Source organism: Panulirus ornatus, chromosome 32 (genome assembly GCF_036320965.1).
Source record: "Panulirus ornatus isolate Po-2019 chromosome 32, ASM3632096v1, whole genome shotgun sequence".
NCBI lineage: Eukaryota > Metazoa > Arthropoda > Malacostraca > Decapoda > Palinuridae > Panulirus > Panulirus ornatus.
In genome coordinates this window covers 21,794,852-21,818,273 of record NC_092255.1, presented here as the reverse complement: position 1 = coordinate 21,818,273, position 23,422 = coordinate 21,794,852, and the positions used below count along the sequence as shown (strand labels likewise).

Sequence of the window (23,422 nt, the reverse complement as noted above, 5' to 3'; positions counted from 1 at the left end):
GGGTAGATACTAGGAGTGATGTTGGCGATGGTTAGTAAGAATGGTGGTGTTAACGATGACGGAATGGTACTGAAGTGACAGTGACTGTAGTGGCGATGGGAAGAACTGTGGTGTTAACGATATTAGAAGCTAATGTTGATGGTGAATGTAATAGTGAGGGACTATCATGGGTTTCGATCAGGAAGGACAAAGATCGCAAAAACAACAGCGACATTGATAGATTGCTGATACAGTGGAAACACGTTGATTCGTCAGGCATTACTGGGATGTTACCAGGAAATATTAGCAGCGATGTCTAATTCCAACATGGTAATCTCTCTAACTTGTGTTGTCCTACTTCTCTGTGGCTCCTTAGGTATGTCTTGTCCTCTTTGACAGTGATTGCTTCCCCTGGGGGAGGTTCATGAAGCCCCTGTGGTAGTGTGTATGCCCTCAGTCTTTTAGTACACCCCCATAGGTCGTGTCCTGCGCCCCTGCTTGTGGTAACAGCCTCCCTTATCAGTTATCGAAGACTGGGCCGCGCACGTCAGTACAACACGAGGGGTAGTTTGTTGGTGTCCGAGGATTACATTTTTACTGGACCTGCTGGGAAAATATGAGGTTAGAGGAGGGATAAGACAGCGTGAGTTCGGGGATGGGAGGAATGAGTTGTAGAGGGTGGATGGCTGTGAAGGCTAATAGCACTGACCCAAGTGACCTTAGCCACCGTACTTTCAGTCCCCTCTGTACATATCTCCCCATGTAACACGGTCGTTACCACCTCAAATTGCCCTCCTCATCTGTTATTTGCTCCCCCCCTGACTTAAATGCCATACCCCTGACATCACTGCTCACCAGGTATATTATCCCAGATATCACTCTACCGTTGCTTATCAGTCATTCAGTCATGTACTCTGGTGTAGTTATCATCATCAAGCCACACGCCTCCCCACTGTAACTCTTATACTTTTCAATATCTCACCCTCAGTAACATCACCTCCTGGACTTAACATATCATAATCTCTAACAGGACTTCTTGTTCTTTGTTATCCCTCTGATGATCAGTAATCACTTCCCCCAACAACAGACAGTACTTCCTTTATGTCCTAACATCGTCTGCAAGTCATCTGGCAGTACCCTCTAACGCTCTAGCATCTATAAATCTGTTTCTTGTCTGAATATCATTCATTTCCTACCGACCTTTTATAATTTCCTTGGCCTGTACTCTATTATTGTTCTCTGTGACATCATTCCTATGCTCTGACATGATTACTTCTGACATGACCCACATGATCTTACTTTCATTCATTACCTCCAGCCTTAACCATTACGTTTTATGGCATTAACTTTCCCGACGTTTCTGTTTTATTTATGACAGTAGTACATCCTGATGTCAACTTTTGATTTGAATGATACAACTTCCTGATCTCACTCTTTCTGACACCATCCACCCTAATCTTGCCTCTTAAATCCTAACCACTTTAGTCTCTTGAACTTCACCCCCTTCCCTGCCCCCGGGTTGTGGGTGAGGTCATGAGGATGGGGTAGCCAAGGCCTCCTCTCGTGTGGCCTACCCACACGTCCCCCAGCGGTTCTAAGATGGATAAGCTGGGCGACAAGATGTTACTGATAGTGCCGGAACCCCGGGCTCTCGTAGATGTCTCTTTGATACACCAGTCCTGTGTGGCTGAACGGAGGAGTGTCCCCAACCCCTCAGAAAACCAGGGAGTGGGCTATCTCCCTCCTTCTTCCCTGCCCCTCCAGCACTCTACGACCATTCCAGGGGGTAGTGACTGCCATATATTACAAGAGCCCTTGGGCGTGACTTTGGATCTCTCCTGTAGGCGTCTGTCTTCATAATCTCGTGTCTTCATCGATCGATCTTTCCGGTGCCTCACTGCCGAAGGTTTGGTCGTGTGTGTGTGTGTGTCATTGATGAAAGTATGATCACGGTGTCTGTGCTAGGATAAAGAAACGAAGAAAGAATTTCCTGTATGTTGGCGGATGTAATGAATTAATGATTCAGTATCGAAGAATTGACTAGAATTCTGTGCTCTAATTTACATGTTGCTTACAGCATACAACGTACACTTTAACATAAGATTTATCATTTTGTGCAAAAAGTACACACATCTAGTTTTTGATCTTGGATGTCCTCTACTTCAGTCACAATTTTATGTATTTACTAACAGACTAACAAGCGGAGAAATGGAAAATTTCTGGAAAACTTGCGGTCCAATTTCTTCCATGAGTCGTCAGACCAGCTGTTGGGATCGGAAATATACGAACGGCTTTATTTACGTTCATGAGAGCGGAAGAAGTTGACATTTTAAGTTTTCGGGTGATTATCTTTTTATTCTTAGGATTCCAGAGAAAAACGATGTCGACCCATTGTCAAGGGAAGAATTACACTGGTTTTAGGGAGGCGGTCACCGCGAGGGACCAAAGGATTAAGCATTAAAATCTTGATTGGCGGAAGTGAAGACCGCCAGGAAAAATGGCTGAATGTTGACATTCTCCCAGACTCGATCAACCGTAACACAGCGTCCCGATCTCCGTGCTTATAGTCCATCAGCAACGAGTTCTGTCACTGAATTAAACCCTCAGAATGAACTGGTTTGGTTAGCTGGTTAGAAGGGTACGTCACAGTAAACCAGAACGACATATTCCTTTTGATATAAAGATCATTTGTAATTTATTTTTCCTCTCGAGCTGACCAAAGCCAACGCCAACCGGAGGTTGCGGGGGGATGTACGTCATCACGTTTATGAGGGACGAGCGTCAGCGGCAGTGATGTTAGGTCGGTTATTGACGACAGTTGATGTATTATGGTGTGGCTGGCCCTCCTGTGTGTGTGTGTGTGTGTGTGTGTGACATTTCCTGCCCCTCCTCGATGGCAACGAGAATTTCGAAAAGATGGTCTTCATGACAACACGGGTAAATCTGGAGTTCGGAAACATCTTTTCGACAAAGTTCCTCACACAGACGTCTGTGTAAGTCACCTACACTGGAAGTAAATGTATCGATCGCTTCTGTTGTAAGGAAGTTATCCGAGTGGAAAGTATACCCTTGGGTCCACTCTACAAGCTAAGGTCGCGCGATCACCGACGCTCTCAAGCGTTTAGTATGACGACGAGGCTGAGCTAATCCCGTGTCGCTCACCGCAAGAAAAGTCAGGGATGCTAACAACGAGCCGTGTAAGAATTGCTGTCTGCTCTTGTGTGAAAGAGAAAGACTATGTGGAGAGAGAGAGAGAGAGAGAGAGAGAGAGAGAGAGAGAGAGAGAGAGAGCGCCAGGATTTCCTCGAGAGATCATGGTAACATTAGGCCACAGACTACGGAGGGTGTCAGTGAAAAGTTCTGAAGCATCCAACGACTGCGTTGCTCGTAACCTCAGCGGTCCTGTGTATCATAGCACTTTTACTCAAGCCCTACTGTTAGTACACCACATGCTCATCTGCACACCGCAACGGTATAATGGAAACCGAAGCGGTTGTTGGACCGGACAAACACGTCTGAGTCGAACTCGTACGGAGAGGCGTCTCCAGATGGCTACGATATTTAGAGACATACTGTTCGTAGCAGAGACCATGACCTCCTCTCTCTCTCTCTCTCTCTCTCTCTCTCTCTCTCTCTCTCTCTCTCTCTCTCTCTCTCTCTCTCTCTACGATGAAGTGAAAGGTAATTTCTCCTAAAATAAGGCGCATTGTGTCTCTGTGGCTAGGCTGTGATTTAGGAATATACCACCTGGCTCTTTGAGGCATTGGTGTACCCACGTAATGCCATGTTATCATCACGTCTGCATATACGATCATGACGGAGAAAGTCCGTCTACCTGCACCTCCGTGTGAACAGTGTGTGTGTGTGTGTGTGTGTGTGTGTTCCCGGAGAGAGAGAGAGAGCTTGATTATAGATTATGAGAAGGGCTCAGGAGATGACAGGGTTCTGCCGAGGTGACGTAACGAGAATGAGGAAGGATGCGGGACATGGCTGCTTCCCCTGCACAGATAAAGTCCAGCAGCACGGGTCAAGATTGTACCTGGTCTGAGAATGTATATATTTTCTCATTATAAGATCTGAGCATTTGTCAACTAAGGATGAACTGAGGAGCTTCATTTAAACGTATTCGTGTAATAGCTTAAACTTAACCTAACCTGTTGTAATGCAACGCACTTTAACCTAACCTGACCTGTTGTAATGCAACGTACTTTAACCTAACCTGACCTGTTGTAATGCAACGTACTTTAACCTAACCTAACCTGTTGTAATGCAACGTACTTTAACCAAACCTAACCTGTTGTAATGCAACGTACTTTAACCATACCTAACCTGTTATAATGCAACGTACTTTAACCTAACCTAACCTGTTGTAAGGCAATGTGACTTTAACTTAAGCAAGCCTATCGTAATATAACTGTTATCTGGTCTAACGTAACTTTGTGTTTCTGAGATGCTTTGAATGTTCAGAACGATTGCATATGTGATGGTGTACCTGTTGCAGCTTAGGTGTACCGCTTACTGCCGCTGTTACTACGTACTTTGTGTTCACAATGACGTGGAGAAAGATTATAGTCGGTACAGCTGGTAAACCTACAGGGTTAAAGCTCAACACTCGATCTGTCCCGTTTACAGTAAGGTAGAGTTTAGATTTGCCCAAGAGGATAGGTAAATCCAGCCTGAATTGAGGCAGGTTAAGAAGAAAATCACCGTCACACTGAAGATATGGCAGGGTAGCTTGAGTGTGAGCAGTGGTTGACCAGACCTTGACGGACTGGAAGAGTACGCCGTCTCTCTCTCTCTCTCTCTCTCTCTCTCTCTCTCTCTCTCTCTCTCTCTCTCTCTCTCTCTCTCTCTCTCTCTCTCTCTCTCTCTCTCTGTCTCTCTCTCTGTCAGCCCACATAATGCCGCTTGTCACGGTCCCCGCAGCCCATTGTCAGACACGGGACCCGGTAATTTTGTGTCTCCCTCCGTCGCCAGTGTCACCCTAGCTACCCTGTCGGCCGTCAGGTCCGTGAAATCTGTTAGCATGATCATGGCGCTAGGGCCTCTCTCTCTTGCATGGGTTCGGTTCTCCCTTTGGCAGTGAGTTATGTTTGCTGGTCAGTCATGTGAGGAGTGTCTGTATTTGGGCTTTGGGACACACAGCCGGGCTAAAGCACTCCCAGATGGGATGAGGCTCAGTCAGTCAGGAATAAGATTAGTTCTCTGACAGCTCAGCGAAGTGACTTTAACGCAAAGCAAGTTAGATTCAGGTCTCCACTTACCTCCTATGTGGCGACAGACCTGGGAATTCTTTCCAACTGTCACACTCGGTACCGGAATCCAGTTTGGTATTTCATTGTAGAATGATGCTGCTGTGGGATCTAGTGAGACACTCTGATGTGGAAAACATGGTATAAGAAGTTCTGTTGTCCACATCTGTCCCGTGTGTGTGTGTGTGTGTGTGTGTGTGTGTGCCCGCGCCAGACGTACATACGCCTCCTTCCTTCATTCTTGTGGTCCGGCCCAAAATCAAGGTCAAATGATCATTTGAATCGACTTGGACGTGGTTAGGTGACTCACAGTAACTGAGTTGTATATCTGTGAACTGATTTGATTATAGTATCAGAGGGGCAGTGCGATTTCTCCTTAGATTCATAGACATGAAACCACTCTAGCTAGATAGCTTATGTCTTCGATCTTTCCTTAGATTCACAGACATGAAACCACTCTAGCTAGATAGCTTATGTCTTCGATCTTTCCTTAGATTCATAGACATGAAACCACTCTAGCTAGATAGCTTATGTCTTCGATCTTTCCTTAGATTTACTGATATGAAACCACTGTATCTAGATAGCTTAGGACACATAGACATGATGGAGAAAACCTTCCAAATGATGTTTACTTTCCACTTAAGACGGTATGTTGGAGACATCGCTCAGATGAAATCAAAAACGTATTTCAGGGGGGTCATTGAAATAGAATAATTGTGAAGACATGGGAAATAAAAATCGGAGGTGGGTGGAGGTTGTGAGGAGATTGTTAGGGGTCTTAACGATGGTATGGTCCGTGCAGGGCTGGAGAAAATCTGTAGTTGAAAGTACGAAGAGATGAGATCTACCGCAGGGAGTGGGTAGATGTAGTGAGTATATGATTGAGGGTTAGAATGCCTGAGGTTCGGATGCTAGAGGAGTGATAACTGCTTGTGTGTGGTGGAAGGTGAAGTTTTGTGTGTGTGTGTGTGTGTGTGTGTGTGTGTGTGTGTGTGTGTGTGTGTGTGTGTGTCTATGTGTGTGTGTATGAGGGTGGGAGGGTGGAGAGACACTGGCTTCGCTGGGAGAATCTAATGTTAAAAGCGAATTCGCCAGAAGCGTTGGAATAGTATGGAAGCCTCTATTCGCTGCTGGGTTCTTGGACCATCTATACCATGTGTGCGAGAACTTCACCAGTGATGATACGTACACACACACACACACACACACACACACACACACACACACACACACACACAGGAATCTGTATGTTAGGAGGATTTGGGAGTTGACATCATCCCTAACCTGTCAGCACAGTCCGACATTAGGAGAATAAAAGGAAATATTCAGAAAGGTGATCACATCCCAGATCAGACCAAAGCTAGAATATGCTTCTGAGGTTTGGATTCTACACTTAAAGAAGCACAAACAGGCAATAGAAAATGTCCAGAGGAGAGCAACGAAGATGGGTAAGAGAGCTAAGTTACAGGGAAATGCTAGAAGCCTTAGATTTGCACTATGGAAGACAGAGGAGTAAGAGTAGACCTGATCACAACATTCAAGTCTTTAGATCAATTTGATGACATAGATAGTGAACAGTTCGAGAGCTTCTAGATTAGAATGGTTACAGGCATGACGTGAAATTAAGCACAAAACTTGTAGAGAAGATAGTAAATATGGACGTCATACTAAAGTGTAAAAAGTTTTTGGATAACAGAAAAGTAAGTAGTATGGCTCACTAAGAGAAAGACTTCCCCTTACAGTACAAATTACACACAGACACAGACATACATACACACACACCCATATATATATATATATATATATATATATATATATATATATATATATATTTATAATGTTTCATAATTGCCAGTCTTGCTGTAGCGAGACAGCGTCGGAAACAAACGAACAATAGCCTCATTTGCATGCATATATACATAAGACATGATAGCCCTCGAACCACATTCCTAGTCCGGAGCAAATCATGGATATGAATAAATACGAATCGTACCAATTACTGATACATTTCTTTTTATTGTTTTCATGTTTCGAACTGGCTTGATTGCTCGAAAATCATGGGTGTATTTTCTCTTGAGGAAATTAATTTCACTTAATGCTGTGATAAGAGCTGATGTAGTCGGTCAGTGCTGATCATGAGTGCATGTTTTGATCGTCTCCGTCTGACCTTAATGATGGGGAGTTATATGGAAAGCAGTTTAGTTTTGGAGTCCTGAGTGAGCAAGTTTTGGGGAGTGGCCTTGACGGGCGTTGGGTTGTCTGGTCTAGAGCCAAGACCCTCCTGCACACCCACTTCCTTACATACCGCCTCCCTCTACACACACACACACACACACACACACACACCATCCATATAAAACGCTTCACTCCACACATTCACCCCATCCTTATATACCACTTCCTTCCTCATGCCCCCCATTCTTATATAACATTTGCTTCCACTCACATTCCCTAACTTACATACGGCTTCCCTCCGCTCACACCCCTTACCTTACATACCGCTTCCCTCTACTCACACCTCTTTATATACCACTTCCATCTACTCACACCCCTTTCCTTACATTTGCCCTCATTCACACCCCAACCCATGCATACCACTTCCCTCCACTCACACACCCTGTCCCACATACTGCCTTCTTTTACTCACACTCTTGACAGTGACTCCACTGCCTTTCAACCCCTCCACACTCTTTAACTCCCATCGTTCCTCATCAGCATTCTTCACCCATTACTCATTCATATTACTCCCTCCTTTTGACCCATCACATCACCCTGTTCCTGACTCAATACCTTCCGCCCGCTTTAACATTCATCACCCACATACCCATCCCATATTATTCATCCTCCTGTCACACATCAACCTCCCTTGACCATTCCCTTTAATCAACTCGCATATCAACCGTCAGCTCCCATACCCCTTTCCACATTCCTGAAACTTCTTCACCTGTCTCAACCTCTCCACATCACTTACACTCCCCACACTCCGCTCGCTCCGGCGACTCTTTGCTTACCTTTCTCCTACTCCTCTGCTTTTGCACTTTACCTAAAATCTTTTTTTTACACCCGTTTGCCCTCCCTTCGCCTGGCACTCGTGCCCCTCTGCTCGTCCCCATTCTCTGGCTTTTCCTAGCAGTTTTCCTTTTCCATCTTCCTTGCACTAAATTGATTCCTGAATCTCCAACTCTGTTCTGGCAGTGTGCACCTTGTGATTTCCCCCGCTTCCATTTGTCTCTCTGCTGTCCTTGTCTTTTCCTCGAACTAAATGCCCTTCCTTACACCTAGTTCTTCTTTCCCCTTTCCTCCACTTCTTCCCTCTCTATAGCTCTCACGTATGGCTTCCCTCACCTGTATTACTGGAATTTTCTGTCATAACCCGAACTACTTTAATTGATGTATCGTGTGTCTCAAGTTTCCTTTCTCTGTAAATCATCTTTTTCATATAAAAAAACGTTTACTGGTTTTACGTATTGTTTTAACATAATCAACTTTCAACAAATCATATAGATTAACATATAGATGATAATGATGCCTGCATGTAATGCTCACCATTTATTCAAAATAATTGGAAAAGGCTTTGATGTTATTTCTCTTCCAAGTGATTTATTTGTCTCCGTTTTGGCATTTGCCCAACAGTTCAACTTTTAATGTTTATCTTCAGCTGTGTGTTTACTCTGCATATGTCAGTGTAACTCACATTTGTCAGGATGCAAGTTATGGATGTCTTTTTTTTTTTAACTTTTCATGCAGATGGAGCTAAATTTTTTGTTTTTATATATTTGGGCGGCAACGTACCGTCAGTTTTGTAAAGATTCGTACGGATAGATGCGCGGAGATTATATTTGATCTCCAGTTGCAGCAACAACACTTCTAGGAGATTTCTTTCCGTGTGTATTCGCAAACTGGACGAACATTTCTTTAAAATAGCTTTTGAATGTAAGTGACATCTGACTGTATCGATTGAGGTGTTTTCGTCTGACCCTTATGTATAAATGCAACAGCATGTATCAGGCTTTGAAATAACCTATTCTGACGTAATCTTTCATGTTGTATTATATATTTATAGTTTTTTGCAACATTTTTCATAATACTCGTATTCTTTTTTAGACGAGAATTGTAGTGTTGTAAGACTCTCTCTCTCTCTCTCTCTCTCTCTCTCTCTCTCTCTCTCTCTCTCTCTCTCTCTCTCTCTCTCTCTCTCCTGTCCTGCCTTGCCACATGTCCACGTCTGTACCCCGTGTGTTCCTCCCAGCACGCTTGTGTTCCATCCCCCTCCGAGCATCAACGAGTTGTATGTTCGCACGTGTATTACTTGTTCTGCTGTGACCTATCCTGCCCAGTGTCCACGTCTGTACTCCTGCTTTGCACCGCCTTTACCTTCCCATGTCCAGCACACTTGCGTCCCTACCGTAACCTCTGCGGCGCTACCCTACCCTGTGTGTGTCCTACCCTTCTCTGTGTCTCTACCGCTTGTGATCCAACCGGGTCCAGCTTCCTTCAACCTTTCATCCATGTTTGTGTTCGATCTCTTCCTTCCGCGACTCATTCTTCCAAATCATCCATTCGTTCATCACTCGCTCCTTCCTCAATCCATCCGCTTCATTCGCCTCGCTCCCCGCTGCCTCGCTTGCGTCCGCCCGTGTGGGTCCACCGTGGTTGGAGGAGGTCGTCAAGGGGGGGAGGAGGAGGAGGAGGCATGCAGGGAGAGGAGGTAGCGGCCGGCCCCGTCAGCCAGCATGATTTATGCCGTCCACCCGAGCCCACACTTTAGCCCCCTATTATGTCAGATTGGCAGACAGCCCCCTCAATCACCTGCTGACCCGCCTGGTGGTGGTGGGGGCCGCCTCTTGTAGGGATCGGGGAGGAGGAGCAGGAGGAGGGGGAGGAACGCATGGTTCAGCAAGGGGCTATGGAGGTGCGGAGATGATGCTGGTGGAAATAAAGGCTCGCACACAGGAAGGAGAAGGAAGTACGCTGGACTCATTAGTGAAGATTGAGGACGTCAAGATATGCAGTGAGAAAACTTTTATTTCTCTCTCTCTCTCTCTCTCTCTCTCTCTCTCTCTCTCTCTCTCTCTCTCTCTCTCTCTCTCTCTCTCGGAATGAAAAGGAGAAGGGAAATCAATGAGCATTGATGGGAAGTGTGGAAGTTAAAGAAAGGAAGAATGAAAAAAACCAGCACAACAGATACATTAAAGTAGGAATAAGCGCTATTCAGCAGATGTCGATGATGGATGGCTGGGTGTGAGTCAAGTAGAGTTAGACAACGTTGAGGGAACATGAACGCACGCAGACAGGGAGTGAGGAGAACCATGATGGGAGGGAGGAGGCACGTATGGCATGGGTGAATCTGGCACGTCGTAGGGCGCTGGTATGACAAGATGGGTCACGTTTAGGGGAAAAAAGGAGGGGTTATGCTTACCATGTGTGTGTGTGCGTGTGTGTGTTACGTAGAGGCATGAGACCGTACACTGAGCTCGAGACCATTATCCTTGGTGACACGTACAAAATACAAAATACATAAATACAAAATACGTACAAAATACAAAATTCCTTTGTATTGGTGAACAACTGAGGGAGGGATACGAGAAATCCACAGTTCAGTTTATACTCCAGGACTCCCTTCCTAGGTGCTCCTGTAGCTTCAAAGCTGTGCTCCTTCCGGTCGTGAGAAACTCTTTGGCGAAACTATACTCGACTTCTGTCAACGAACGATGATATAGTCTCGCTGAAGATGGCTTTTCACTCGTAGTGTAATCACAGGCCTTATTGGATAAGTGCATAGGTAGGTGAGCAGCTACACATGATACAGGGTTATGGTAAGGCTTTGTGTGGGGAGGAGTTGAGGCAGGCTTGGCCGGAGTCCCGTGGTGCTGGTATGGATGCAGCAAGTGAGTCAGGCATCCAGTAGGTGAGGTGGTCTTTGCTTGGGATCTCATGATGCAGATACAGGAGAGGTGGCTTGATAAGGGACCGAGGTTCTACTACAGAAGGAAGAGGAAATCAGGAGGTCAGTCCCATAGCTTTCTTGCTAGTGCGGCAGATGGGGGCGGCTGAGTTTTCGGTGTTCAGAGAGAATGTGGCGATTGTGCTGTTGTTGCAGGAATTTGGAGATATCTTGAGAGATATTTCTTGAATGATGAGGAGAATTACATACTTTGTACGTATGGATGAAGCTGCTGCCAATTAATTACCATACCGACAGAGCTGTATTAGAAGTATTCTGACTATGGTATACCATCATCACTCTCATTAATGTTGAATATTAATGCCAATAGGAAAAAAAAATAATCTAATCGATGACGTAAGATGCCAGAAACGCAATATCCTACATCTTTCAGAAAATAACGTTTTGCAAGGCATTACTGAAAACGTGTAAACGGTTTCAAACGTCATTGGGCTGAGGGTTATTACAAAAAAAAGAAAGGAGAATGGAGGTCGATTATTGAGGATGACAGTCACCACAGAGTTTGATGTACTGGAGTGTCTCACAAGCCAAACATCTGGCTGTTTACTCCTTTATCTGTCTGTTTGTTTGGGACTTACTCTTATCTATCTGTCTGTATCTCTGCGTCATCTACTATTATTAGGGTCTTGGACGTGCTGTACTGCCGTTTTCTTCCACATCTGTTATTTTCTCTTATTTTGTCTTCGGGTTGGTAATTACCGAGGATGGGATGTGGGCTTTACTGAACTGTGATCATAATGATCAATTGTATTGGTTTGTGGGTCTCTATCGTCATCATTGATCATCACGATATTGATATCATCGTTGTTAGTTTTACTGAATCGTTAAGAGATGAGGCTTGTGATTGGCTCGCTGTAAAGCCTTATGGACGGTTCGGTGTAGAGGCTTGTTAATTGTTCACTATAGACACGTAAATTTTTCGCTTCAGGAGACTTTTGGAGGGTTGGTTCATCGAACCTCCTGAATGGTTCGTTTTGACCTAGAAATCCATTCGTGCCAGTACACAACCAGTGCTTCCTTCACAACACCCCTCACAACCCAGTATGCCGGTGCTTCCTTCACAACGCAGTCAAAGTCAGTGTTTCCCTCACAACCCAGTACACTAGTCCTTCCTTCACAACACCCTCAGAAAGCAGTCAGTTATTTCCTTTCACCATCAGTACACAAGCAGTGCTTCCTTCACAACACCCTAGTCAGCCAGAACACAGCCACATTTCACGAGCCAGTGCACAATATACCATATTTACGAGCTTGTATTATAACGTAGCCGATCAACTTTTCGTACTTTCACCACTTCAATTGACATTGAAGTTCTTTATATTTTTCCAGCTCTGTTCATGTGTCTTAGATGTATAGAAAGGTATTTCTTTTAGTATGGAGGGAAAGAAGGGCGGTGAGCGAGCAAGGGAGAACCTTGCCCTACAGCAAGGTGGGTGAAGATGGACGTGGTGGTCAGCTGTGTGGTGGGTGACCTCACTGTGGTATCTCTGGGGGAGTGATCACCGGGGTGTGCACCTGGTGATTGACCTTGACCTGGTAGATGCTGGGTGACCTGGGTATTGGTGCTCAGGTGATAGGTGTTGGTTACCTGTCAACGGGTCATGTATTTGTGAATGGACAGGACCGACCAGGAGAGGGTTCATGACCCGGTATCGATTGGCCATCACGTGATGATAGTGGTAGCGGTTGATGAACTGGTGATTGACGATGACTTGATGAATGAAAGTGATTGGCAGTGACTTGATGAATGAAAGTGATTAGCAGTGACATGATGAATGGTTGACCTAGTCCTTCTGTGTCATGGTGACTGTAGCAGTGACTGGTGCTGGAGCAGCGAGTGGTGTGATTATTGGTTCGTCGTGATGGGGGTCCTGTTAAGCTTATTGGTGTGTAGTTCAGGTGAGGCCAGGTGGGGTGACTGGTGGGGAGGTCTAGGTTAACCAGTGAGGTCCCTTAATGTAATGTCTAGTGTGACTGTATCAGTTAACGTTTTGGAACTGTTGTATTGACTGGTGTGTATATATATACATATATATATATATATATGGTTATCCCTGGGGATAGGGGAGAAAGAATACTTCCCACGTATTCTCAGCATGTCGTAGAAGGCGACTAAAAGGGAAGGGAGCGGGGAGCTGGAAATCCTCCCCTCTCATTTTTTTTTTTTTTTTTAATTTTCCAAAAGAAGGAACAGAGAAGGGGGCCAGGTGAAGATATTCCCTCAAAGGGCCAGTCCTCTGTTCTTAACGCTACCTCGCTAATGCGGGAAATGGCGAATAGTATGAAGGAAAGGAAGGATATATATATGGAATAGAAGTGGAAATCAGACTTGAGTATCGTGGTTTCTTATGATGGCTTTCGTAGTTTTGCGAGCGGACGAGACTGGGTTGGGGTAGGCGGTGGGGATCTCGCAGCAGCATCTCCGTCAATATTCGATCCAACAGTTGGTTCTGTGTTGTGTGGTACGGCCGAAACTTGTTGCTTTCCACGCCGACACCAGGGGGAGGAAGAGGAGCGCCTGATGCATGGGTTTTATGATGCTGTGCGAACCGCGGTGGGGCCAGGGTGGTTGGCAAAGTGAGGTGGTCGTGGATCAGGAGGAGGCTGGGTTACCGTGATGTGGGCATGGCGGGACTGTGGTAGGGGCAGAGGCAAGTGAGTGGTGATGCGAATGCTCCTAAACGAGAGAAACAAGAAATATTTATTTTATGACAAGAATGAATATGTGTCTAAGCTGTTATACGAAAACTAGCCTTCCCCTCTTATATCTATTTATCTATCCATCTCTCTCCATCTGTCTATCTATCTATCTATCTTTTATCTATATATCTTTTATCTCTCTATCTATCTATATATCTGTGTTTGTGTGTGTGTGTGTGTGTGTGTGTGTGTGTGTGTGTGTGTGTGTGTGTGTGTGTGTGTGTGTTTGTATGTTGATATGAGTGCCTGATACCCCTCTCTGTTACCACACATTCATTTGTGTCAGGAAAACAACTACTATTTGTTAGAGACATCATATATATATATATATATATATATATATATATATATATATATATATATATATATATATGTATATATGTATATATATATATATATATATATATATATATATATATATATATATATATATATATATATATATATATATAGAGTAGAGAAAACTTTTTTTTTAAGAATATTCCCGCTTATAGAACGAGACTGTGGTGAGCCAGTGGGGTCTTCTGGTTTCAATTGCCACCAGTCAGATGAAGCATCGGCAGCGTGTCACATGCATCATGGGGAAGGAGGAGGAGGAGGAGCAGGAGGAAGTAAGGGTAGGTGCAGGAGAGAAGTTAAGGTGAAGGGAAGTGCAAGAGAAAGAATGATATGATTGCCCGGGTCTGGTCAGAGCTACGGATTGCTCTGGTTGTCGCAGGTCTTTTAACAGATCCAACAGCATCAGTCTACGTCCAGACATTATAATGTCATTTATAAAGTATTTTGTTTTTTCTATAGGAATCGTCTGGTAAAAAAAGAGATGCATAGACCTTTAGGGCCGCTGTGAAATTATGTATTTCATGTAATGTATGTGTATTTCATGTCTTTCCTGTCATGTTGGATGTATATTTAAGCATATAGGCTTTAGAATATTTATGATGAGATTACAGACAGCGCCAAACGAAAATGTAGCACAGACACCAGATCTGTAAAGTACCAAAGAAAAGTAAAGGAGGAAAGTAAAGAACTCCATGAGACCGAACTAAGGAAAGTAAAGAACTCCGTGAGACCGAATTGAGGAAAGTAAAGAACTCCATGAGACCGAATTAAGGAAAGTAAAGAACTCCGTGAGACCGAATTAGCAGCCTTTATCATCCCAGAGCGCCAAGATCTGCTTTGTTCCGCGTCGGTTTGCATAAGATATTTGGCAAGACGGGACCTGTCGCTTGTGGACGCCGGGCGAACGGTGGGTATAAACGTCCCATCTGTAGAGGCCGGAATGGCGAGGGTTTAGCGGGGAGTCGCATGCTCAACCTCACGTCCGTCTCTAGGGGAGGATAGTGGTCGTTGATGGCCAGCCTCACATCCGTCTCTGAGGGAGGGTAGTGGCGTTGATGTCCAGCCTCACATCCGTCTCTGAGGAAGGGTAGTGGTCGTTGATGTCTAGCCTCACCTCCGTTTCTGGAGGAGTGTAGTGGTCGTTGATGGCCAGCCTCACCTCCGTCTCTGGGGGAGGGTAGTGGTCGTTGATGTCCAGCCTCACCTCCGTTTCTGGAGGAGTGTAGTGGTCGTTGATGGCCAGCCTCACCTCCATCTCTGGGGGAGGGTGGTGGTCGTTGATGTCTAGCCTCACCTCTGTCTCTGGGGAAGGGTAGCAATGGCTGTTGGTGATCCTGAGGGATAGTGGCTGTCGGTGATTCCGTGTTCCATGGTGGTCGTCACAGCCATAAACACAATGAGAAACTAAGCGAAGGAAGGATCCACTGCCATACATACACAGACGCACACACAGAACCGAACACACCCACCCACCCACCCACCCACACACACACACACACACACACACACACACACACACACACACACACACACGGGATACTAACTAGCCATAAACAGCCGCCCCCATAAATAATTCTCGACCATCGAGACATGCATGACTGGCACAAAGGGATCCTCGTTCACGAGGTATACGGTGAGGCAGACAACCCCACCAGATCCTCAAGCAGAAATATATTCCACAAGCCTCACTACACGACTCTCCCCCCCTCCCCCCCCCCCATCCTCCCCTCAAGCTCTTCGGAACACCGACCGCGTCATCAACAACAACAACAACAGCAGTACACGGAAACAAAAAAATAAAGCTGAAATGCTCAGCTGATCATAATATTATCTCCATGACCAGTTCCACCCCCCATTTAAAACCCATAGCCCTGCTGTACCTGGCGGCCGCGATGAAATATACACCGAGATCAGTATGGTGCCTTGCCCCCTCGCTGCCTGTTTATACACCACACAGCGGGCACCCCCAAACAGCGCAATATCTCAAACTTTATTGGCAAAGCGGGCATTCCTGAGAGACAAATAGGTATGAGTGAGATACTGAGGTACGCCGAGAGAGATAGCCAGACAGCTCTCGCTGAGGGCCAGAGGCCACAGCAGACCCGTGTTTGCTTAAGGACAAATTGATTTTCAGTGGAATACTTGTGGACTGCTGTACAGTAACGCTTAGAAGAGCCCGTGCCGGTAAAGTTCGACCATTTAGTTAACAAAGTGGAGGATTTGTGTTAGCGTAGACGGCGGGTAGCGGTGGATGTGGGAAGGGGTGGTGTTGCGTCTGGTTCGTGGTAGAGCTGTGCCGACGTCGCTGTGAGTCAGTGCTGTGGAGCGGTGTTGATGCCGCTGTTGCAGGACTAACCAGTGTGTGTGTGTGTGTGTGTGTGTGTGTGTCGGCGCGGAGGTGAGTGTAAGGTCTGGTTGTGACTATGGCGCTGGTTCATGGTTGAAGGCAGTGTAATTCCTGTTTGTACAGTACAGGGAGGGAGTTCTACACTCGTGGGGTCTCATCTCTTAAACATCTTTTAGTATCATGTAAAATTTTCAAACTTCTGTGTCCTCTATTTCGATTATCATCACCGTTACACTATAAAAGTACTCCTCTACATCATATAGTGACGTAAAGCTGGATGATGGGGTGGTGCAATGGGTTTCAGTTAGTGTCGAGTTGCGTGTTGTTGGGTTATGAAGGTGTGTTGCTGAATAGAATGTAGTATTGTGGTGTAGATATGATATTGTTCTCAAAAGTGCTCTATAACTACTTTATGTAAAGACACATGAGAGGTGCCCAGAAAGTTTATATGGTGTGGTGGAGCTTTGTGATCCATTATGATGTTTTTTTTTTGCTTTGGTAATGTGGTTTCGTAAGTGTGTTAGATGTTATGGTGCAAGGTTAGGTGTTATAATGTTACAAGGCTGTGTTATGTTGGTGCACAACTGTTGTGAAGGTGGATGGTTGGGCTTTATAATGGTGTTGGGATGCGTTACAATGCTGAAAATGCTTCATGTTATGATAACGCCATCCTGGGCGTTATGATGGTGCTAGACTGTGTGGTTCAATAGTGTTCACGGTGATGGTGCAAGACTGTGTGGTGCAATAGTATTCACGGTGATGGTGCAAGACTGTGTGCTTTGATGGTGTCAGGCTGGGTGTGATGATAGCTCAAACCTGTTGATACTTAGCGAACAATGTCTCCTTGGTTACTACAGTTACATTCGAAATTATCTAACCAGCTCTCCAGAGGAGAAGGATAGTCCGGGCAGTTGCAGAAGCACTTCAAATATCATCAAGCAACTTACGCATCTCAGCAACTTGCACTACGAGGTACCTCCTTGAAGGAGGACCTTTGAGCCCAACGTTACGTCTGACCCTTGAGCACGACGACGGTGCGACTCCCGAGTTTGATGGCCTGATCTCTCACTTAGCCAATAAGGGTTAGGTCAGAGACCAGGCCATCATGCTCAGGGGTCGTAACTATGTGTTCAAGGGTCGTACCGTCGTACTCCACGGTAACAACATGGTGTTGAATGGTTTCCCCCACATCGTTCTCAAGGGTAATAACGTCGAAATAAGGGAGTGATGTTTGGACAAGAGCTCTGTTGATTCATTGCGACGAGGAGAAGGCACAACTGAAGCCTGAGGCAGCCAGCAGTCAAGGCAAATTTGTATCGGCAGCTAACACATTGTCGGCTAGTTCTTGAGAGCGTCGCTAATTCCTCTGTTTTGGCTTCTGATTAAATCATGTCAAACATCAAGGGTCTGCCGATGGGATAATTACGCAAGTAAGTCTACTCGGACTAGATCTTTTAATTGAACCTTCGATTAAATGCTACATCTCACAAGATGGCTTATAGCTCCGTGTCACGCATTAGAAAAGGAAAAATAATAATGAACTCTTGCTCTGGAGGACATTAGTCAACCGTGTTCGGCTCGTGAGGAGGTGCCATAAGCCAGCTCGTGAGATGTAGCACTTAACCGATGGTTCAATTAAAAGATTTAGTTCGAGTGGAGTTCAGTGCGTAATCATCGCCCAGCAGCATCGAGACGTTCGGGATTATTTGATCAGAAGCCACGGCAGCCATTGAAGTTCCGCGGTCTAAGTTGTCGGGCGGTGCAAGATGAGTTCTGAGGCCGACCCGCCTGCGGAAGGACACCCGCGGACCACCTTGAGGGACGCCGCCATAACAACGTCCCAAGACATGCCAGGCTGCGGTTGGAAATGTCATCTGCGGACAGATTTACCGGGAGAAAAAGTTCCTACTGAGGCCTGGCGGGGAAGGAGCCGTTCGGAGCCAGCAGTGAGCACCTCCTTCTGCTTGCTGCTTAATTAGCATGCCAGACGTGTCTTCCTCTCTCCGCTCTGTTATTACCCCGCGTGAGAATTATTTATCCCTCTGTATTTTGAATAGATCGATCATCTAATGGCTTATGAATATTTAAGGAAAGCCAGGAAGAGAGACGGGCAAGAAATATAGGGCTTTACTTCATACCCTGACAGGGAATTGAATGCGTCGTGACACTACATGCTGGGGGAAGTGACCTTACCTTGAGTCATACCTACATCTGCATGCTGAGCCTAATTCGGACACCGCATCCGAGTCTCCGTCCTTGACCTTGGCTTCAGACCATAGGAATATCCTTTTCAGCCTTCCCACTCCTTAAAGAATAGGTATTAAACGATCATTATGATCCTCTCACTAGATATAACTACAGGCACGTCGACACTAGTGGAAGTACTTGGTTTACCTGAGTGTTTAAGATGGGTTAAAGCCTTGGGTGGTGATACGAGAGAGTCAGCAGGACATCATGGCTCGGTACACATCCCTTGCGAGCGCCATGTTCAGACTACGGGTGGCGGCCATGTTGGCGTGACGTCATAACTTCGTGATGAATGACGCACGAACAAGGTTGGCGGCGCCTGTTTACAGTAAACATTTATATATACTTTACGTAATTACCTGTACTTGTTTACTCTTAATCTAGCCTCTTAATAAGTCCCTTATTAGCGTCTGCTACTTATTTTCTTCCAAATGTAAACATAAGCTCTGATAAACTACAAGAAAACGAGAAACAAAGAAAACGGGTGGTAGTCTCCGCCCTAGAACTGGCCGGCGTCAAACGGTTGCCTTCTGTCGACCCCAGCATGGCGCGGGGAGCTACAATGACAAATTCCCCCGCCTCCCGGGGCGATATAGTGCTTCGACAACCCTGCCCACATTGTGGCCACTACAGATAAACACACAGGTTTTCAGCACGCTTATTGTCCGCTACGAAAGTTACTCTTTGTGGGCGCGAACGGCCAGATTGTGAAGCCAAGCCGAGAGGAGAGAGAGAGAGAGAGAGAGAGAGAGAGAGAGAGAGAGAGAGAGAGAGAGAGAGAGAGATGGGGAGGAGGAGGGGGCTTGGCTTTTACAAGGGGACATTACCAGGTCTCTGTGTGTGTTGGGAAGAGGGGGGGGTGTACGTACGAGAGCTCAGTACCATGCCCCCCCCCCCTCCCGAGAGAGAGAGAGAGAAAGAGAGAGAGAGAGAGAGAGAGAGAGAGAGAGAGTGAGGTGACACAGGGAGGGAAGACTCGGCCGCGACACAGTGTTTATGCTAATAATGGAATGTCTGGGAACAGCAGCTGAGTACGGGGGAGGGGCAGAGCGGTGAGGAGCCGCGACTCCTGCTCAGGGGCCCCCGGGGCTCCTGTTGTTGTTGGCCAATTAGATACACAATAAAGTTATCCTTTCGAAGCCCCGCTGCCCGTCGCTCCGACCGATGTACTCCACCACAAGTTCACCTCCTGCAGCTGAGAATAATGAACACAAATGGTTACATTAACATGAAAGCAGTCATAGATATTATTTGTCTTGAGTATATATATATATATATATATATATATATATATATATATATATATATATATATATATATATATATACATATACATAAGAGGCAGCGTGTGTGTAATTACCTAATAGGTAAAGGGTACCTGGAAAAGGCCAGGGTGTGTGTGTGTGTATGTGTGTGTGTATTTGTTTTGTAGTCACATCACAACACTGGCATCCTAGAGAAACAACAAACATGCAACACTGCATTACGTAACTGGACCAGAGGCTCACCCAGTAAAGGATGTCAGGATCGCCACCAGCCTAACCTCACTTTTATTTAGCCTCAGACAGACATGAACCCAACCTGCACTCCCTCTCATTAACCTTGAATGGACAATCGCATCCCACTAAAGAAAACACATACTAGTCTAAGCATCACAAACGCGACACACACGATATTCACTTCCTGCACTCCATACATCAATACAAACAACAGACCAAATGCCTTCAGAACGCTGATTTTGTACCAAATTTGGACGAGAATAAGGATCTCTGAGGATTTCCTACAGACAACTCTTTCGCTCCACCCTAAACTACGCCTCACCAGCTTAGTCATCCACCCTGTCAGAAGCTGGAACCCGTACAGAACAGAACACTCCGAGCAGTCACTGGCTGCATAACAACCACAAGCATTCAACACATACAGAGTAAATTGAAGGTCTTTCCGAACAGAATCCCACATCAGTATATTTGGCTTTCAATTCTTTGTAACATCATTAGACCCTTCCCATCCATACTACTCCATAACTAACCACCAACTCCCAAATAGATGTGAAAAGCTTACTCCTGCTTTACACTCACCGGACAAGTCATCCTACGCGAGCTGTACAATCGTCCATGGAAGGAAAGGAGTACAGCCTCATCGAGAACCTCCCCGCCCTAGGGGATTTCATCATTTTCCTGCTCGTGAGCAGGAACCACATAGAAGGTCCCTGGGGCTGTCTGATAATGATGATATACATGTGTGTGTGTGTGTATGTGTCTATAGCGATATCTCGTGACATTCCAGTGGCAAAAGGTTACAGGAGTGATGTATACAAAATCTGATCTCTTGTTATCTTGCTTTGATCATTGTGGACCACGGAGGTGACGGCGGTGATCAGAACACATGATTTTCCATTTCTCTTTTTACCAGGGTATTTAGACCACAGTGAAGCAGCGTGACCTTACGAAAATACCAGAGGTTCCCATCCCAAGCAATAATACTTTCCTTTCTCCTTTTCTGACCAGAACGCAATCCTTCGTGTTACCTAATCTTGAGACGTTACAGTGACTGTACCATGGGACGGAAAGAGCTAAGGTTAGATTGTCAGGTGACAGTTGAGTACCTGTGGGTGATAAGCTGAGGTCTGATGTCGTATAAACAACATTATTTTTCCTCCTGCTCCTCATCATCATCGGAAGGTCACAGCTTGCCGCCAGCCTATCTACCATCAGCAGCAGGAGAGCTCACCTCCCTGGGAGGTCATGGCCCTAGGGCAGGCCAGCTGCTGGAGCTGTAGGCAGGCTGCCTGCTCAGTATCCTACGGCTCTGGGTGTGTTGTAGCCGTAAAGTAAGGCATATGGCCTAGACCTGTGGACAGGCCATCTGGTGAAGGCCCTAAGGGGCCCCACTGTCGGAGACCAAGGACAGCGCAGGTGGTGAGGACCACGGGCAGCCCAGTTGGTGAAGACGGAAGGGGAGAGGAGATGGTGTGAGGTTGAAGGTAGGCCTAGGTTATCGATAAGGGCTCCTGTGATAACCCAGGTATGAGAACCCACCATGGGTTGCTTTTGAAGGGCCCTGAGTCAGGCCAGTGGGGAGGTCATGGAAGAGGCCTGCGTGTGAAGGTCGTAGGGCAGGTGAGGTGTTTACTTCATGAAGCAGGTCAGCTCATGAAGGTCGGAGGGTAGGCGAGTTACTGAGGTCGTGAAGCAGGCCAGCTTGTGAAGGTCGTAGGCCAGACTAGGTGCTGAGACCATGAAGCAGGCCAGTAGGGTATGGTAACGTCCGGCCATTGTCACGTAGATATCATTGTGACTTTCATTTGATCTGAAAAATTTCAAGTATCAGCCCCATATTTAAGATGGGGTCAAACTGTAATTGTGTGTATTGTATCATCCGTTTGACTTTAGGGTTATTTCTTTCGTCGTAACTGATTTGTATCCTAATATTTTGTTTTAGTGAGTTGCTTTAATGTGTATGTACGTACGTATGGACGTATACCAATTTATTTATTTGCATTTTTTTTGTTCTCAGATCAGAAGACAAACAGGGCTGGACTTAGGATACTGGGGCGTCACACATGGGTGAGTACATTAAGCCAAGGTTTGCTTGACACAACAATTAGTTAGTTTGCTGTAATTATCGTGAGGTGATATGTACAGGAAGGATTTAACTGTAAAGTATTACGTGCAGTAAGGCAGTGCCTCATCCTCAAATCTTGCTGACACGATTTTTCAAAAGACTTTCGATCAGATGAGACTGACCCTATGAGCGAAGTGGTACGAACCCTTAAAGGGTCAAGCCAACTTACCCTAAGAGGTCATTCCCTTATGTTGTAGAGGTTAGGTATAGTTACGTAGACGATGACTCCTTGGTGTGCCACTCATCCTCTGGCCTCCCACTTCGGGGGTTCCTCTGCGTACCTCTGGTGTGGGTGGCGTTGTATGGAACTGAGTCTCTTGCTGCCACAGTGAGGTTTATGCCAGCACCTCTAATCTCCCTCCTCCTCACTGACGGCTGTGAGCCGCCTCCCTCATTGGGGTCATCATGGCAACATGGCGTGGGTGTCGTACGACGTGTCGTGATGGTAGCGTGGTGGGACGGGAGTCGTGCGACGTGTCGTTATGAGAGTGTGGTGGGACGGGAGTCGTACGACGTGTTTGGTGGGTCAGACGTCAAGCGAGTGCGATGCCTGGCTTTGGGTACGTTTCCTGACCGCAAGACCAAATATTATGAAGAAATGAGCGTCGGCTGGAGAGATAAGAGAGGGAAGTGAGCCTTACATTAGTGTCACCAGGAGTAGCACTATCATGACCCAAGATCTGTCTCCCTCACTGCCCTTGGGTAATTGCCAAGTCATGTGATAATGAGTTGTCTGAAAATGGTGGTAATGAGAGGCGGCCGATGTGGGGGCACAGCGGATAGAGATGTTCTTGCTTTGATGTTGTTAACCTTTGTTCCAGCCCCTCCACCCCCTCACCTTAACTATTTCCCTTCATTACAGATACGTAATATGAAATACAAGAGGAAGGAATCTGGCTTTTTTTTTTAAACGTCTTATGACCGAGTATAGGAAAAAAAAAAAATAGATGGTAAAAACGTGGCCAGTTT

The 23,422-nt window shown here is 45.9% G+C and overlaps 1 protein-coding gene across 2 annotated transcripts in view; it reads left to right on the top strand.

Annotated features, from left to right (window-relative positions):
* The window catches only part of LOC139759163 (uncharacterized), a 350,907-nt gene that overhangs the window by 2,023 nt on the left and 325,462 nt on the right, over window positions 1-23,422 (top strand). The window contains exon 2 of one of the 2 annotated variants that reach the window (XM_071681207.1): window positions 22,346-22,395. The exons of the other annotated variant lie outside the window; for it this stretch is intronic. The gene's annotated coding sequence lies outside the window, so the exon portion shown is untranslated. The remainder of the gene's footprint in view (window positions 1-22,345; window positions 22,396-23,422) is intronic. 2 annotated transcript variants of the gene reach the window in all.